This window comes from Pelodiscus sinensis, chromosome 5 (assembly GCF_052426305.1).
Source record: "Pelodiscus sinensis isolate ZL-2025 chromosome 5, ASM5242630v1, whole genome shotgun sequence".
Lineage (NCBI taxonomy): Eukaryota > Metazoa > Chordata > Testudines > Trionychidae > Pelodiscus > Pelodiscus sinensis.
In genome coordinates this window covers 5,490,046-5,506,145 of record NC_143056.1, presented here as the reverse complement: position 1 = coordinate 5,506,145, position 16,100 = coordinate 5,490,046, and positions in this window count along the sequence as shown.

The following is a 16,100-nucleotide window of genomic DNA, read 5'->3' as shown; positions in this document are numbered from 1 at the left end:
ATGTCGAAGACCAGTATATGTGACACAGAAAGAGCTTCCCTTTCCCCCTGTGGGCACATTAGCCACAAAACCTGAGCCACTTCCAGCAGCCTGGCCCAGCCACACCGGTTGCTCCTCCGGCCTTTGTCCTGCTTCCCGGGCAAAAGGTGCCACCTGGTCGGATCCCCCACGTCGGGCTGAGAGTATGAAGGACATTGGCCGTTGTTGACATGCAGGAGGCTGGGCAACCTCACCGGCTCCAGGGGCCACACACCCAGTTCTCGTCACCGTCCGGGCATTGGTGCAATACCCGGGGAAACTGAGGCACACATCAAGTGAGTCTAGAACAGTAAGACTCACATGCAACATAACTAGGCAAATAACACCCCTCTTTGTCACATTGCGTCTGGTGCTCAGACGCCCCCAGTCTCTTGTTTGTTGTGGCCTATTCTACATGCCCTGATATTTTCACTTTTAAAAGTCCCGTGCCAGATAGGCAGGGTGGCCATAAGCAGGAGAGTCAGGAAGCCGGAGGCTGTCCAGCGCCCACCAGGAATGGATTCAAGCTATTTTCATCATTACAGCCCATCAAAGATCGTTTGTCGGTGATTCGTAACGTGCCAACCTCTGGTGGGGGGGCATGGCTCAGCGGTCACCTTGCACTCCTCGTCAGTACCCAGCCCAAGCCGGGGCAGCTAATGGGCCCTCCACTGGACTCAATTCGGTGATGAGTCCTGGTCACGTGCCAGCTAAAGCAGCGGTTCCTAACTGCTGGGCCACGGATCGGTGCTGGGCCGCACATTGCTGGCTGCCCAGCCGTGATGGCTGCCAGAGCTGAACCTGGCTGTTCGCAGTGGCTCAAGGGGCTGGGGAACATATTTTGGCAGACCCATAACACTTCATTTGCATATTGAAGGGGGGAGGGATAGCTCAGTGGTTTGAGTATTGTCCTGCTAAACCCAGGGTTGTGAGTTCAATCCTTGCAGAGGCCATTTGGGGCAAAAATTTGTCAGGGATAGTACTTAGTCCTGCTGTGAAGGCAGGGGACTGGACTCAATGACCTTTTAAGGTCTGTTCTAGGAGATAGGCAATCTCCATTAATTTTTTTTATTAATATGCAAATAAAATGTTGTCGTTCTGCCAAAGGTTTGTGAATGGATTTGCCGGTCCACGGCACAAAAGCGGTTGGGAGCCACTGGCCTAAGGCACGTGGCACACGCACTCAGAAGAAGAGCTGGTCAGAGGCCAGGGTGCTATTCATTCTTGGTGCAAGTTCCCTTGCACACAACAACAGACGGCCCATGGGTGATCCAGGGAAGGGTGGATAAAGGACCCTCCCATGGCTGAGGAGGACCCGTGGTGTGAGAAAACTGCAGAATGCAAGGCCCAGGAACCTCTGCTCACAAAAGCTACGTCTACATTGCATCCCTCTTGCGCAAAAGCTTATGCAAATGAAGCACGGATTAGCATATTGCCACACTTCATTTGCATAGTTAATTAGGGGCCGTTTCTGTGCAAAAAGGAGCCGTCTACACAGCTCCTTTTTGCACACAACCCCCCTCTTGCACAAGAGCCGTTCTTCCTGAAAAAACAAGGTGTGTAGACAGCTCCTTTTTGTGCAAAAGCCTCTTGCGCAAAAACGGTCCCTAATGTATTATGCAAATGAAGCACAGCAATATGCTAATCCGTGCTTCATTTGCATAGGCTTTTGCGCAAGAGGCATGCAAAGTAGACGTAGCCAGAGAGACAATGGGAGTTTCTTGGGGATGACTGAGAGAGCCACCATACCTCTTGGCGCTCCTTGGGCGAGGTTCCTCCCCACTCTTGCACAGCTGTTCAAGTAAGGGAGGGGCCAAGAGGCCCGTTTTCTTGTGCACACCTTGGCACGTCCCGCCCGCCAAGCCCACTCAAACAACGAGGAAGATTGTTAACTGCAGGCTGACGGGCAAAGTAGAGCGCCCTCTATGGCAGGTAGCGTGGCGGGTTGTAACGCAGCTCAGAGCAGCTGCTTTCTTTCGGTCCGGGCTACGTTTTCCTTTAAAAGCTAGATGGGAATTGCCGTTTCATGAAGTCCTGAATATAGACCAGGTAGGATCCTGCAGTGACCCACACAGGCAAAACGCCTAAGGTCTGTACTCAGCGTTCCCATGTCACAAAGGCTCCAGCCTCTTTAGATCTTGCAGGGAGGAAAGGACACGCCCCTCACAGACCTCTGCTTTCAGAGCCTGACCCCTTGCTCCCTACATAGGCAAAACTCCCATTAATTTCAATTTGTATTTGCTTAGCTCCACCATGATGCAAGCCGGTGCTGAGACTTGCCTTCCTGGGCTGGGTTTGACGAGAAAGCATACCTCTTGCCGCAGCCCACTAACAGATTCTTGCGCACGCCTGGCTGGCAGGGCGTAGGCGGGTATCCATGCTGTGGAATCCGTATGGATTAGCGCAGGGGTGGGGAACCTTTGTTGGGTTGGGGGCCCCTGACCCACAGAAAAATCAGTCGGGGGCCACACACAAGTGAGGAGCAAGCCCCCCCAAGCCCGCCCTGACGCGGCCCCCGACTGAGAAGGAGAAAGACACTCCGCACATTCCCCTTGCACACCAGAGCCTAGTAGACTTTCTGTGCTCCAGCCCCGTGAGGAGATGGGGGGAGGGGGGAGGGAACCAGGGAAACCGAGGCACAATTTAGTCCTTGGTCTGTTTCCAGGGCAGTGCAACTCCCTGCTAGCCCTTCCATGGGGCTGGTGGTACGTCCGCTGTCCCACACTTGCAGTGCCAGCATGAACGTTGCCCCGGGGGCGTGGATTGCCTGTGGCTCTGCCACGTGGATGCTCCCTGAGGGAGTCCACACCCCTGGGTTCCTATGTCTAGGAACTCAGATGCAGGCACACTCTGCCGGGTAGTCAGACCCTTAGTACCACGGTGCTATGGGGGCGTCTGGGATGACAGTCAGAATCAAGCCCACGTTACTGTACGGGTTGCTTGGTTACCTCTTTCCGTCCGTAACTGACCCTTTCTTGGAAGGGACCAGAGCCGTGGACGGGACTAGCTATTGTCTTTTATGAGTCCTAAAAGAGCTGTGAAAGAGGAGGGCTAGAGGACCAGCACATGGTCTATGCCCCACAAGGGGCCTTAATAGGGCTGTCAGGTTCATTGGTCCTGCCTGGATACAAATCTCTACTCTCGGATGCAGATATCCCTGGATAGACATCAGGATTTGCCAGGCTCTATTCCCAAGAGACACTGCGGCCAATGGAGAGGAGCGTGGTCCCTTGTCCTTTGGAGCCAGCACCCGCACTAGCAGCTTCTCCTGGGCATGCAGCTGATTGATCCCAGCGCTGCCACCAGCGGGGCTGTACAATCCCAGATACGAGACGTTGTGCTAGGGACAGGCCTGGGGATGGTACAACGGTGCTGCTGGCGTGGAGTGCTGGCTCCAAGGCACAACAGGACCACACTTCTGTTCGTGGGCTGTTGTGTCTCTTGGGAGCAGATCTGTAGACAGGGATGATTATCCATGGATATCCGCATCCGTGAGTAGACATTTCTATCCACACAGGGCTCTTTTGGTTATGTACCAGCCCTCTGCACATGGGTAAATTTCACCCAGGAAAGTCTGCCTGCATTGGGAATTTGACCCTAACTGTGTACTGTTAACATGAAAAATTTCAGCGGAGTAAGGAACAAGTATCCTCTGGAAGTTTGAGACTTCTCTCTCCTGCAATCTAAATGACCATCTACTGAGTGCAACTGTTCAACTTAGATATATGATGCGCTCTGACCTGGTGCCCAGTTCATCAGCTGTCTCTTTTAAATTTTATGGTGAACAAGGCATTAGAATGGCCATATATCTGTTGTAAGATTAAAAGCTGCTGGCTGATTCATTACTGGACCACATTAATTCTTTCCTGGCCTGGGGAGAAAACGGGACTAGAAAGATAGTTAGTTTGATGTACATTTTTGCCAAGAGTATAATTAATTTCACTTAGTATTAATAAGTAGAATTGGGCAAATATTGCAAAAGAATTCTTCATAGGAATTGAAAACTGAATGGGATCTGCCCCACAGTGCATGCCTTTTGATGGTCTTTGGGTTGCAAATTCTGGTCACTCAAAGGGTCATTAGAAGTGAATTTCCTACTCACCTACAGGGATATTTTGCCTTAGCAGTGTTATAGGGGATAGGGAATGGACACAGCAGAGAGAGGGTTCCCTAAATTCCCTGCCAGAGGCCTGATACAGACACAACCAAATGAGCCAGAAAAAGATGTTTGAATTCTTCCCATTAGGACCTTGCCTGCACAACACATACGTAAATACTCGATCATAAGCCGAATTTTTTGGATAAAACGCGCTGTGCAGAGCGGGGGTGGCTTATGAGCAGGTCATTGTGCGTCACATTTTTTTTCTACTGGAGGGAGAGGTCGGCAAACTTCAATTCCCAGCCCCGCAGGGCAAAGCACTGGTGCACCAGGACATTTTGTGACCCTGGCGTGTCTGCAGGCACCGAGCCTGTCAGCTCCTAGTCGCTCCCATTCACCCTTCCGGGTCAACGGGAGCAGTGGGAAGTGGTGGCCAGCATGTCCCTTGGCCTGCTCTGCTTCCTCAGCTCCCATTGGCTGCTGTTCACCGTTCCTAGCCAATGGGAGCTGCAGGAAGCAGCACTGGCCACGAGACGTACCGTGCTGCCACTTCCTGTCGCTCCTGTTGATCCGGAATGGTGAACACCAGCGACTGGGAGCTGAGAGGCTCCATGTCTGCAGCTAGCACATCCCTCAGCCTGCACTGCTTCCCGTGGCTCCCATTGGCTGGGAACAGTGAACAGCAGCCAATGGGAGCTGTGGGTTGAGGAACGGGCTGGCTGCCACTTCCCACCACTTCTGTTGGCCAGAAACAGCGAATCACAGACCCTGGGAACCTGCAGACGCTTCAGGCAAACAAAACATCCCGACGCGCCAGTGGCTTATGCGAACGAGCTGGGACCGGACGTTTGTACTCCGCCGACAGAGAGTCGGCTTAGAAACACTTTGAACATTTTTTTTCTGTAAGTTAGGAGGGTCGGCTTATGAACGAGCAGACTTGTGTTCGCGTGTATGCAGTAGATACATACGGTATATTGTGTGCAGGCCAAGTCCGAACGTCACATTTAAACAGGGCACCCAGGCTACGTCTACACTGTAACACTATTCCGAAATAACTTAGTCCGCATCCACACAGCAGGCCGTTATTTCGAAATTGTGTCGAAATACTGTCGAGCTGGAGGACTTCTTACTCCCACTCCTGTCACCCTCATTGCATGAGGAGTAAGGGAAGTTGGAGGATGAGTGCTCGATTTCGAAAGAAGTGCTGTGTCGACGTTCCCTCGCCGAGTATGCCAAAGAATGATTCACAGGAAAGGCTGGTTTGTCCCAGGCTACTAGTGTGAATAAGGATTGAAGGACGAGGCTCTGATTTTAAAGAGCACATGAACAGTAGCAGCTGTCATTGGCCAGGGATTTTTCTCGCTGTTTTTATTTCTGATTGCAGTGTTTGGTCTGGGGATGGAAGAAGGCACGAGAAGTTTTGTACACACACACACACACACACACACACACCTGATTTCCAGTATCTTGTTCCACACACACACACACACACACACACACACACACACACACACACACACCTGATTTCCAGTATCTTGTTCCACACACACACACACACACACACAGTACACACACACACACACACACACACACACACACACCTGATTTCCAGTATCTTGTTACACACACACACACCCCCACCCCCACACACCTGATTTCCAGTATCTTGTTACACACACACACACACCCACACACACACACCTGATTTCCAGTATCTTGTTACACACACACACACACACACACACACACACCACCTGATTTCCAGTATCTTGTCACACACACACACACACACACACACACACACACACACACACCTGATTTCCAGTATCTTGTTCCACACACACACACACACACCTGATTTCCAGTATCTTGTTCCACACACACACACACACCTGATTTCCAGTATCTTGTTACACACACACACACACACACACACACACACACACACACACACACACACCCCTGATTTCCAGTATCTTGTTACACACACACACACACACACACACACACACACACACCTGATTTCCAGTATCTTGTTCCACACACACACACACACACACACACACACACACACACACACACACACCTGATTTCCGGTATCTTGTTCCACACACACACACACACACACACACACACACACACACACACACACACACACCTGATTTCCGGTATCTTGTTCCACACACACACACACACACACACACACACACACACACACACACACAACTGATTTCCAGTATCTTGTTCTACCCACTAAACCATACTTTCTCCATTTCCCCTTGAAACAATGTCCCTTAAGGAATGCACTTTTGAAGGGTCTAATGAAAGGCCATGCTCTCTATACAATTTAAAGATTGCTTTTAGCTGTCTGGAGCAATAGAAAGGCTTGCTGCTACTCTGATTTTAAAACTCTGCTGTTTGTAAAAATGTCAGTCTCATTAAAAACAATCAGCGGCCGAGCAGCTCTGTGATCTAACTCTGAATGTGGGATTTCTTTCATTGAACAGCAGTAATATTCATGAAGGGAAGTTCTCTGTGGGTTGGTGCCCACTTCTCCCAGCCTGCAGGCTGCCCCGTACCCCACACCTTGCCCTGCTCCTAAGCTGGGTGCTGCAGGCTGGTGCCTTCCCAGCCCTGGGAGTGCAGCCTCCCCTGCTACAGCTGGCAGAGCGCCTTCCCCAGCTGGGGCCGCTGCTGCCTGACACCTGGCTTGCTCCAGCAACCCTGGCCCTGGAACAGCCTCGCTCTGCCACATGGCTCGCCCCCCAAGCAGTCTGGACCCCAGAGCAGCCCCGCTCCACTATAGCCAGTCTCCAGCTATGGCACGCAGGTCAGCCGCGTGGCGTTCCGATGGGCTGCGTGGCTTTCTGCCCGGCCGTGTGGTGTTCCGCCCAGCCGCGTGGTGTTCTGTTGTGTTGAGTGGTGTCCGATGGGCCACATGGCGTTACAATGGGCCGCATGGCGTTACAATGGGCCACATGGCGTTACAATGGGCCGCATGGCGTTACAATGGGCCGCATGGCGTTACAATGGGCCACATCGCTTTCTGCCCAGCTGCGTGGCATTCTGTTGTGTTGCATGGCATTCCACCGGGCCAAGTGGCGTTCTGATGGGCCGCATGGCTTTCCAATGGGCTGCGTGGTGTTCTGACGAGTCGTGTGGCATTCTGCCAGGCTATGTGGCATTCCAATGGGCTGTGTGGTGTTCCAATGGGCCGTGTGGCGTTCTTCCTGGCCGCGTGGCATTCTGTCGTGTTGCGTGGCATTCCGCTGGGCCGCATGGCATTCCGATACGCCATGTGGCATTCTGATGTGCCGTGTGGCATTCTGATGGGCCGTGTGGCATTCCACCAGGAGGCATAGCGTTCTGTTGTGCCGCGTGGCATTCCAATGGGCCGTGTGGTGTTCCGCCAGGCCGTGTGGTGTTCTGATGGGCCGTGTGGTGTTCTGTTGTGCCGCAGGGCGTTCCGATGGGCCGCGTGGTGTTCTGTTGTGCCGTGTGGCATTCTGATGGGCCGTGTAGTGTTCTGTTGTGCCGCATGGCATTCCGATGGGCTGCGTGGTTTTCTGTTGTGCCGCGTGGAGTTTCGATGGGTCGCATGGTGTTCTGTTGTGCCGCGTGGAGTTCCGATGGGTCGCATGGTGTTCTGTTGTGCCGCATGGCATTCCGATGGGCTGTGTGGTGTTCTGTTGTGCCGCGTGGCGTTCTGATGGGTCGCATGGTGTTCTGTTGTGCTGCGTGGCATTCCGATGGGCCGTGTGGTGTTCTGTTGTGCCGCGTGGCATTCTGATGGGCCGTGTGGTGTTCTGTTGTGCCGCGTGGCATTCCGATGGGCCGTGTGGTGTTCTGTAGTGTCACGTGGCATTCCGATGGGCCGTGTGGTGTTCTGTTGTGTCGCGTGGCATTCCGATGGGCCGTGTGGTGTTCTGTTGTGCCGCGTGGCATTCCGATGGGCCGTGTGGTGTTCTGTTGTGCCGCGTGGCATTCCGATGGGTCGCGTGGTGTTCTGTTGTGCCGCGTGACATTCTGATGGGCCGTGTGGTGTTCTGTTGTGCCGCGTGGCATTCCGATGGGCCGTGTGGTGTTCTGTTGTGCCGCGTGGCATTCCGATGGGTCGCGTGGCGTTCTGTTGTGCCGCGTGGCATTCCGAGGGGCTGTGTGGTGTTCTGTTGTGCCGCGTGGCATTCCGATGGGTCGCGTGGTGTTCTGTTGTGCCGTGTGGCATTCTGATGGGCCGTGTGGTGTTCTGTTGTGCCGCGTGGCATTCCGATGGGTCACGTGGTGTTCTGTTGTGCCGTGTGGCATTCTGATGGGCCGTGTGGTGTTCTGTTGCGCCGCATGGCATTCTGATAGGCCGCTTGGCGTTCTGCCGAGCTGGAACCCACCACTCGCCTTCCAGCAGGAAAGTGAATGGTGAGCGCTGCTGTGTGGCTCTGCAAAGAAGGTGGGCAGGCCCAGAATTTTTGGTGCGCGGCCGCCCTGGCACAGGAACTATGCCCACAGCTGTACTTTGCCTCTTCCTAGGGGGCAGGCCCATTGCACCAGCTCTCTCTGGGCTGCTCAGCAGGGGCGGGCTCAGGGAGCATGTGCTGCCCCCTCTAATGGGGGGATGCTTCTAGGCGCTGCAGCAGTCAGTGTGCCCGCTCCAAGCGCAGTGTGGTCTGCAGCGCTCTGCGGGGCGGGGCACCTCCATTCCACCCAACCTCCACATGCCCATCCCACCGGGGGAGGAAATGTCTTTAGTCACGTCACAAGCAAAAGCCGAAAAGGGTTTATATGGGAGCCCTGCTGGGCTGAGATGAAACGGCACCCTGGCCCGGCTGTGACTGGCCAGTGAGAGCTTGTATTGATGATGTAATGTCCCCACGCTGGCCTTTCATTGGCTGCGTGTGCTGCCGCTTGACACGTTGCTGGAGAGCACTGGAGAAGCTCATCTCCAGCTGCAAGATGCCATTCACTCCATGTGCAGCCAGCAGGAGCCACTCAGCTCCTGTGGGGGTGAGAATCAGACCCTAGAAATGACTTTCCACTAGGAGCAGCTCAATTCTTCTCTTATTAACCTCCTTGGGCTTGATTGTGTTTTCGTAATTACTTCGGGTCTCTGGATGCCTATTGCTCCAAATGCAACAGTGGAGCAAATCCCAACGAACGTACCCTACTTTCTGTCCCCAAGGCACGGAAATCAACAGAAACGGAACCAGAGCAGCCCCACGAAGCTGATTTCTAATTCAAAATAGAGCAGGAAAGTGCCTTTCAATAGTATTTTTGTTCTATAAATCCAATGAGTATGTGGCCTAATTTCTCAAGAGTACTTTCCAATTAAACATGCCTGGCTATTCCAGGAAGAAGTCCATCAATTTAGTTCATTTGAATAAAATGTTTTACTGTATTGGGGGAGAAGGGGTGAGCGAGATAAATTTAATCTGCTTTGAGCAGCAATTAGCGAGATCCATCATCATTATCAACCCGCGCCCAGTCATCTGTCCCTTTGTGGAGATGAAAAAACCCCCCAAAAAAACGTACAACAGCAGTGCATTCCCTAATGGCTGGAGTTGAAATCTCTTTAAATTGTCTCATTTTTGTTGTCAGTACCCTGAATCCACAAGAGAGACCCTCGCAAGTGTGTTTGTTCCGTTGGCATTTGCGAGAAAACAGACACCACCAGGATTTTCCTGATTACACAGCCAATTATGCAGAAACTTGATAAGAGTCTGAAATGGAACTGCAGCTGTGGCTTTACACCCTGGGCTTCCCAAGGCATGCAAACTGTTTAGGGGTTTGCAATTTACGTTAACGGGGGAATGCCATATTGCTCCAGAGCTGCTTAATTCCACTTGTGTAGCGGGAGGCTGCCAGGCCACGGACTGGGAGAGCCATCTGCCCTAGAGCGAAAGGACGGCGTGAGATTGAGAGTCTAGCATGCGGCCGGCTTGTAGACTGATGTGGCAAGCAGCCAGCACGGCACACTCTTAGCTTCCACCCGGTTGGAGAGATTATATGTAAAACAGAAGGGAGGGCAAACAAATTAAAATATTCCTCCCTCCCCCACCTTTTGCAAAGAGCTGTGTTATTCCTGGGGGCTGGATTCTGCCACGCTGACGTGCCTTGGGCCATACTTCCTTAGAATCGCAGAACACTGGAACCCAAAGGGACCTCGAGAGGTCAAGTCCAGGCCCCTGCTCTCAAGGCAGGACCAAGCACTGTCGGGATCAGGGGTCGGCAAGGGAGCCTCCGGGGGCTGGATGCGCCCTGCCAAGCCGGTTGATCCAGCCCGCAGATGCCCTTCTGCTCCCTCGCCCCTAGGCCAGTCGAGACCTGGGGTGTCTCTTCCGGAGCGTGGCACCTACAGTGACTCCAGGCACCCCTTGCAGGGCAGGACCAGGGGACGAGAGACTTCACCCGCTCCCCCACCCCTAGGTCAATCAGGGTCTGTGGGCGGGGAAGCACGGGAAATGTCCTGGCCCCTTCCTTCCTTCCTTCCTTCCTTCCTTCCTTCCTTCCTTCCTTCCTTCCTTCCAAGGCCCCGCCCCTTTAGGGGTGGCCCGTGGCCACTTACATTTTTTTTAAGTGGCCCCCCTTCTAAAATTATTGCCCCCCCCCCAGATGTAGACCATCCCTGACAGGTGTCTGCCAACCTGCTCTTCAATATCTCCAGTGATGGGGATTCCACAACCTCCCTGGGCAACGTATTCCCGTGTTTCACCACCCTGACAGGTAGGACGTTTTCCCCAATGTCCAGCCTGAACCTCCGTCTGTGAGTTAGCCCCACTGAGATCGGGGGGGGGGGGAGGTGCTGCTTATTTGGGCTTAATTAACGAATCGTTGCAACGTCTTGTGAGGTAGGAAGAGGCACCTGCAGCCCACACTGGATCACACCGGTAACCTTTGTGAACAGGGCCTGACCCTGGGCCGGGGTGCAAGGAGGGGCAGTGGGGGCGGCCCAGCCCTGACCTCCCTGCTCTCTGAACAGAGCTGAGCGGTGTCACAGCGGAGCCCCGTCCTGGCTGGCGGGCCGGGGGCATCCAGGTCAAATGTGAGAGGCATGGTGCCCCGTGCTCCTTTGCCCCCCCGACAGTGGGGCAGCCCCCAGGAGCGCAGGGTGACGGGATCGGGGCTTTTGGGGCTGTCCGGGGAAGTAGAGACCCTGGAGGAGGCTGGGGGGTGGGGCTCCCAGCGCTGGTGGGGGCGCAGGTGGTGAGTAATGTAGCTAGGGAAGGCATCGCCTTCTCAAAATTGCCTACACTGCCCGGCCACCCCCGCAGCCAAGCCCCACCCAACCCTGGCCCAGAGCTGGGGTTGGGTGGGGCTTGGCTGTGAGGGGGAAGGGGCGTGGTCTCGGAGAAAGGGGCGTGGTTTTGGGCAGAAGGGGCGGGGCTTCAGCTGCCTTCCCCAGCTGGGACTTCACTTGCTGCCCATGGGTGGGGGGATGGTCTAGACTGTCTCTGTGGGGCTGAGGATGGGGCGGGGAGAGCCCAGGTTTGGGGATGGGGCAGTTTGGGGGGAAGCATTCAGGGCTGGGGGAAGGGGATGGGGAGTGTGGGGCACGGTGCAGGAGGAAGTGTGGGGCGAGGTGGGGGGCAGAGGGAGAACTCAGGGCAATGCTGGTTGTGCTGTTGACCCTGGGAGGTGCTGAACGCCCCCGGGGCCTGGGGAAGCTGAGGGCAGCTGGCACGGCCTGCCGTGGGCCGCGGTGTCGGCACCGCCCAGCTGCAGTCATGCAGGACCCTGGGGTAGGAAGGGTTCAGCCCCTAGGAGACGCGAGCTGGTCCAGAGCTCTGCAGCGCATCTCCTCAGGGACACTGGCTCCCGCCAGCACAGCGCCCGCTTCTCTGCTGGCTTCCCATGGGACACAGTCGAGCTCAAGGCCGCAGTCCTTACCCTCAAGGCCCTCAATGGCCGTGGCCCAGGGTCAGCAACAAACCCTGCTTGAAAACCCTGCTGCTTTGACCCAACGGGATTTTCTACCGCCACAGCTCAGGATCCTGGATAGTCCCTAAGGTGCCCCAGGACGGCTCCTTGTTTTTACAGGACACGTTGTTCCGACGAGCTGCCCTCCCCCCAAAGCAGCACCTCTTCGCAGAGGAGTGAAGAAGCAGAACGGTTTCCAATCCAGCCCCAACGTCTCAGGGAAAGCAGAGGCAGGCTTCTCGCGAGGAGAGGCGTGTTTTTTCTTCATGCAAATGCTGGCGAGGCCCGAATTTCTCAGCCATTTGACACTGGCTCCTCTGCTGACTAGACATCTCTCAGTCCTTGCATACAAATGAGAGCAATTCCCCATCTCCAACCAACCTGAGCTAGGAAAAGAGGATCTGGCAACCACAGGCTTTTTGCAGGAGACCAAAGCAGAGACCCCTTGCAGGCTGGCACACACACCAAAGGGAATTTTCATTAAAGCCCTTTTTGCTCCCATATGGTTGAGCATAGAATCATCGAAATATAGGGCTGGAAGGGACCTTGGGAGGTTATAAATAAAGTGGCAAATAACATAGGAACATATGAACTGCTGTAGCGGGTCAGAGCAGAGGCCGGTCTAGCTCCATGTCCTGTCTGCTCACAGTGGCCAATGCCTGGTGCCCCAGAGGGATAGAACAGAACTGAAAATCATGACGTGGTCCCTCTCCTGTCACCCATTCCCAGCTTTTGGCAAATAGGACAGCATTCCTACCCATCCTGGCTAATAGCTACTGAGGGACCTAGCTTCCATGAATTTATCTAGTTCTTTATTGAATCCTGTTATAGTCTTGGCCTTCCCTACATCCTCTGGCAAGTAGTTCCACAGGTTAACTGTCCACGGTGTGAAGAAACACTTCCTTTTGTCTGTTTTAATTCATTTCATTTCATTTGGTGTTATGAGATTGCAAGTTGCTGAGTTTTGGGGCTTTTCCATGTAGTGGAGCGGGGTGGGGTACTTTATATATCTGTCAGAGTCCTGAAGAGCCCTCATTTCTGCACGTCTAGTATCCCTCCACATCCCTCTCATTTATGGTCCTAGCCTTCATCCTAGCCAGCCACATCAAACTGAGCCCAGAGACTAGTGAATAACGTCATTCTTTTATCCTTCAAACGCCATGTGCTTAAATGCTATAGACTTTGTGGGACGGATTCTCCGTTGGTGTACATGAGCCTAGCTCCATTGAAGTAAACTGATTTAGATCAAATGTCTGGAAGGAGTAATCTATGGACAGCAAAGTTAAGGACAATAAGGAGTTTTATAAAGTATATTAGGAGTATAAAGGCTTCTATCAATAGCATTGTTTCCCCGGAAGGAAGGGGTGCGTTAGCCCAGAATTTACGCTAATTGCAACCATATTGTGTGCATTTTGCCACCATAAATTAACAAAATGAAACACCACCGAGTTAAGGGTTAATTTAAACAAAGAGAGCTTCTGAAGGTAAAGTTAAATACTAGCTACAAGCTTGCAGTTTCTGTTAATTAAATTAAAATAAAAAAGCACATTAAGACTAAAATAACAAGTGAATAAGCTCATTATGTTTGGGTGCCTTTAATAGAAAAGATTATTATAATTATAATTGTTAAAATATTTTGTTTATTAAATATTTAGCTTATTAAAGTTTAAAAAAGTAATGACCCAATAGGGGTCACTATAAGCCATGTAGTTTGTATAAGTTGGTTTTAAAAATACTAAAGAATAAAATCTTCTTTGAAGCAATTCTCTAGAGTTCTCCTAAAAACTTTCTTAACATTACACTCCTTGGTGTGGGAAGCTACCCGCCGTCACTGGCCAGCTGCTCATTACTCAATATAATCTCAAATTCCAGGTAATTATTTGGAATGTTCTAAACCTACTGTTTATATCTGTGTGTGCTTAAATCTAATACACTGTAATGTTAAACAGAAGCACACGTACTTGCATTAATGTGTCACCGGCAGAAAGCGTTGTGTTCCCATTAATTTATTCCTGACACTGCCTGAAGTAAAACAGTGAAGTTGCTATTGCTTTGGATTTTAAAAACCCTGGATTACAGCATTGGTCCATTGCTAAGTGGAAATGGGAGAATTAATAATGTAGAAAAGACAGAAATTTTCGATAATTTTTTCTGTTCTGTATTTAGGGGGGAAATGATGCTGTTGTCATCTGTTAATACTCTTTCCATTTTACTAGCATCTCCAGAGGAGGATAAAAAAAAAACACAACTAAAATTAGGCATTTTTAAAGCAGCAGGTTTGGAGAACTTGCATACAAGAGTTTTAAAAGAGCTGGCTAAGGAAATTTCTGGATCATTAATATTAATTTTCCAGTAAGTCTTAGAACACTGGTGAAGTTCCTAAAGATTGGCCAAAAGCTGATGCTCTGCTGCTATTTTAAAAGGGTAAACGGGATGATTTGGGTAATTATAAACCTGTCAGCCTGACATCAATCCCAGGCAATATAATGGAGCAACTGATATGGCACTCCATTAATAAAGAATTAAAGGAGGCTAATATTATTGTCAATCAACATTGGTTTATGGAAGATAGATACTGTCAAATAACTTGAGATTTTTTATTGATGTGATTACAAATTTGGTTGACAATGATAAGAGTGTGGGATAATATACTTCTAAAAGTCTTTGCTGCAATATTGCACGATGTTTTCATTAGAAAACTAGAATGATATAAAATTAATATGGAACATATTAAACAGATTAATAACTGGCTAATAGATAGGTCTCTCCATGTCCTTGTAATCTGGAAATCCTGACTAAGAGGGTGTATTTCTGGTGCGGTTCCCAGAGGATTGGTTCTTGGCCTTACACTATGTAACATTTTTTAAAATCAAAATCATGGAGGAAAAAAGACAGTCATCCCTGACAGGGATGAGGCCTTGCCTGGACTAAGCGTGCCTCTCCACTGCAGCTGGGAGGGTGACTCCCCGTAGGAACAGACAGACAGGGGCTAGCTTTGATTGAGCAATCACAATACGATAGCCTGGCTGCGGGGGCACGGGAAGCAGCTCGGCTAGCCACCCGAATGCAGTCCTGGGTACTCGGGCAGCTAGCCCAAGTCGCCATGGCTACAGCATGCAGAGCTTCCCCACCCTCCTAGGGAAATAGTTTTTCCTAATATCCAACCTAGACCTCCCCTACTGTAACTTGAGCCCATTGCTCCTTGTTCTGCCACCTGCCACCACTGAGAACAGCCTCTCTCCATCCTCTTTGGAACCTCCCTTCAGGGAGTTGAAGGCTGCTCTTAAATCCCCCCTCGCTCTTCTCTTCTGCAGACTAAACAGACCCAAATCCCTCAGCCTCTCCTCATAAGTCATGTGCTCCAGCCCCCTCATCATTCTGGTTGCCCTCCGCTGGACTCTCTCCAATGCGTCCACATCTTTTCTGAAATGGGAGGCCCAGAACTGGATGCAATTCTCCAGAAATGGCCAGATTAGAACTCACTGAAGTTCTCATGCTCAAGGAGGTCATGCATAGTCCGCATGTAGCTACAGATGTGCTATGCCCAGTAAAAATAGATCCGGAAGGGCCTAGCTCTGCCCTCCAATACACAGACATAACTCCTGTTGGTGTCAGTGGTAGCTGCTTGTTCAGCGTCCAGAAACTGGCTCTGTGGTTGTGTGGCTGGAGGTATAGGAAGGCCTGTGAGATGGGGACAAGCGCTCGCTGGTTGGCAAGTGGTGAGTATGCAGAAGAGAAAAAGGGGAAGCAAAATCAGCAATCCAAACACTGGAGTTTACTTCTTGGAAAAACCAGTGTTGATGACACTGACAATTTTGGTTGAGCTGAAAACCTGCTAGGACAGAAAGTTTTGGATGAGAAACGTTTAGCCAGTGGTGGAGGTTTTCCTGCTCCAGCAGTGACATGTTGCTAGACTTTGAGAAGGGCAGGTGTTTGAGGCGGAAAAGACATAGTGGGTCCCTGCCTGCTGACACAGACCCTTGTCCTAAGTGATGGGTCTTTTGCTCTTCCCCTTAAAGAGTCTTCTGCTGTCTACGATGCACCAGCAGCATGATTTCATGCTCTTGCTTTGATA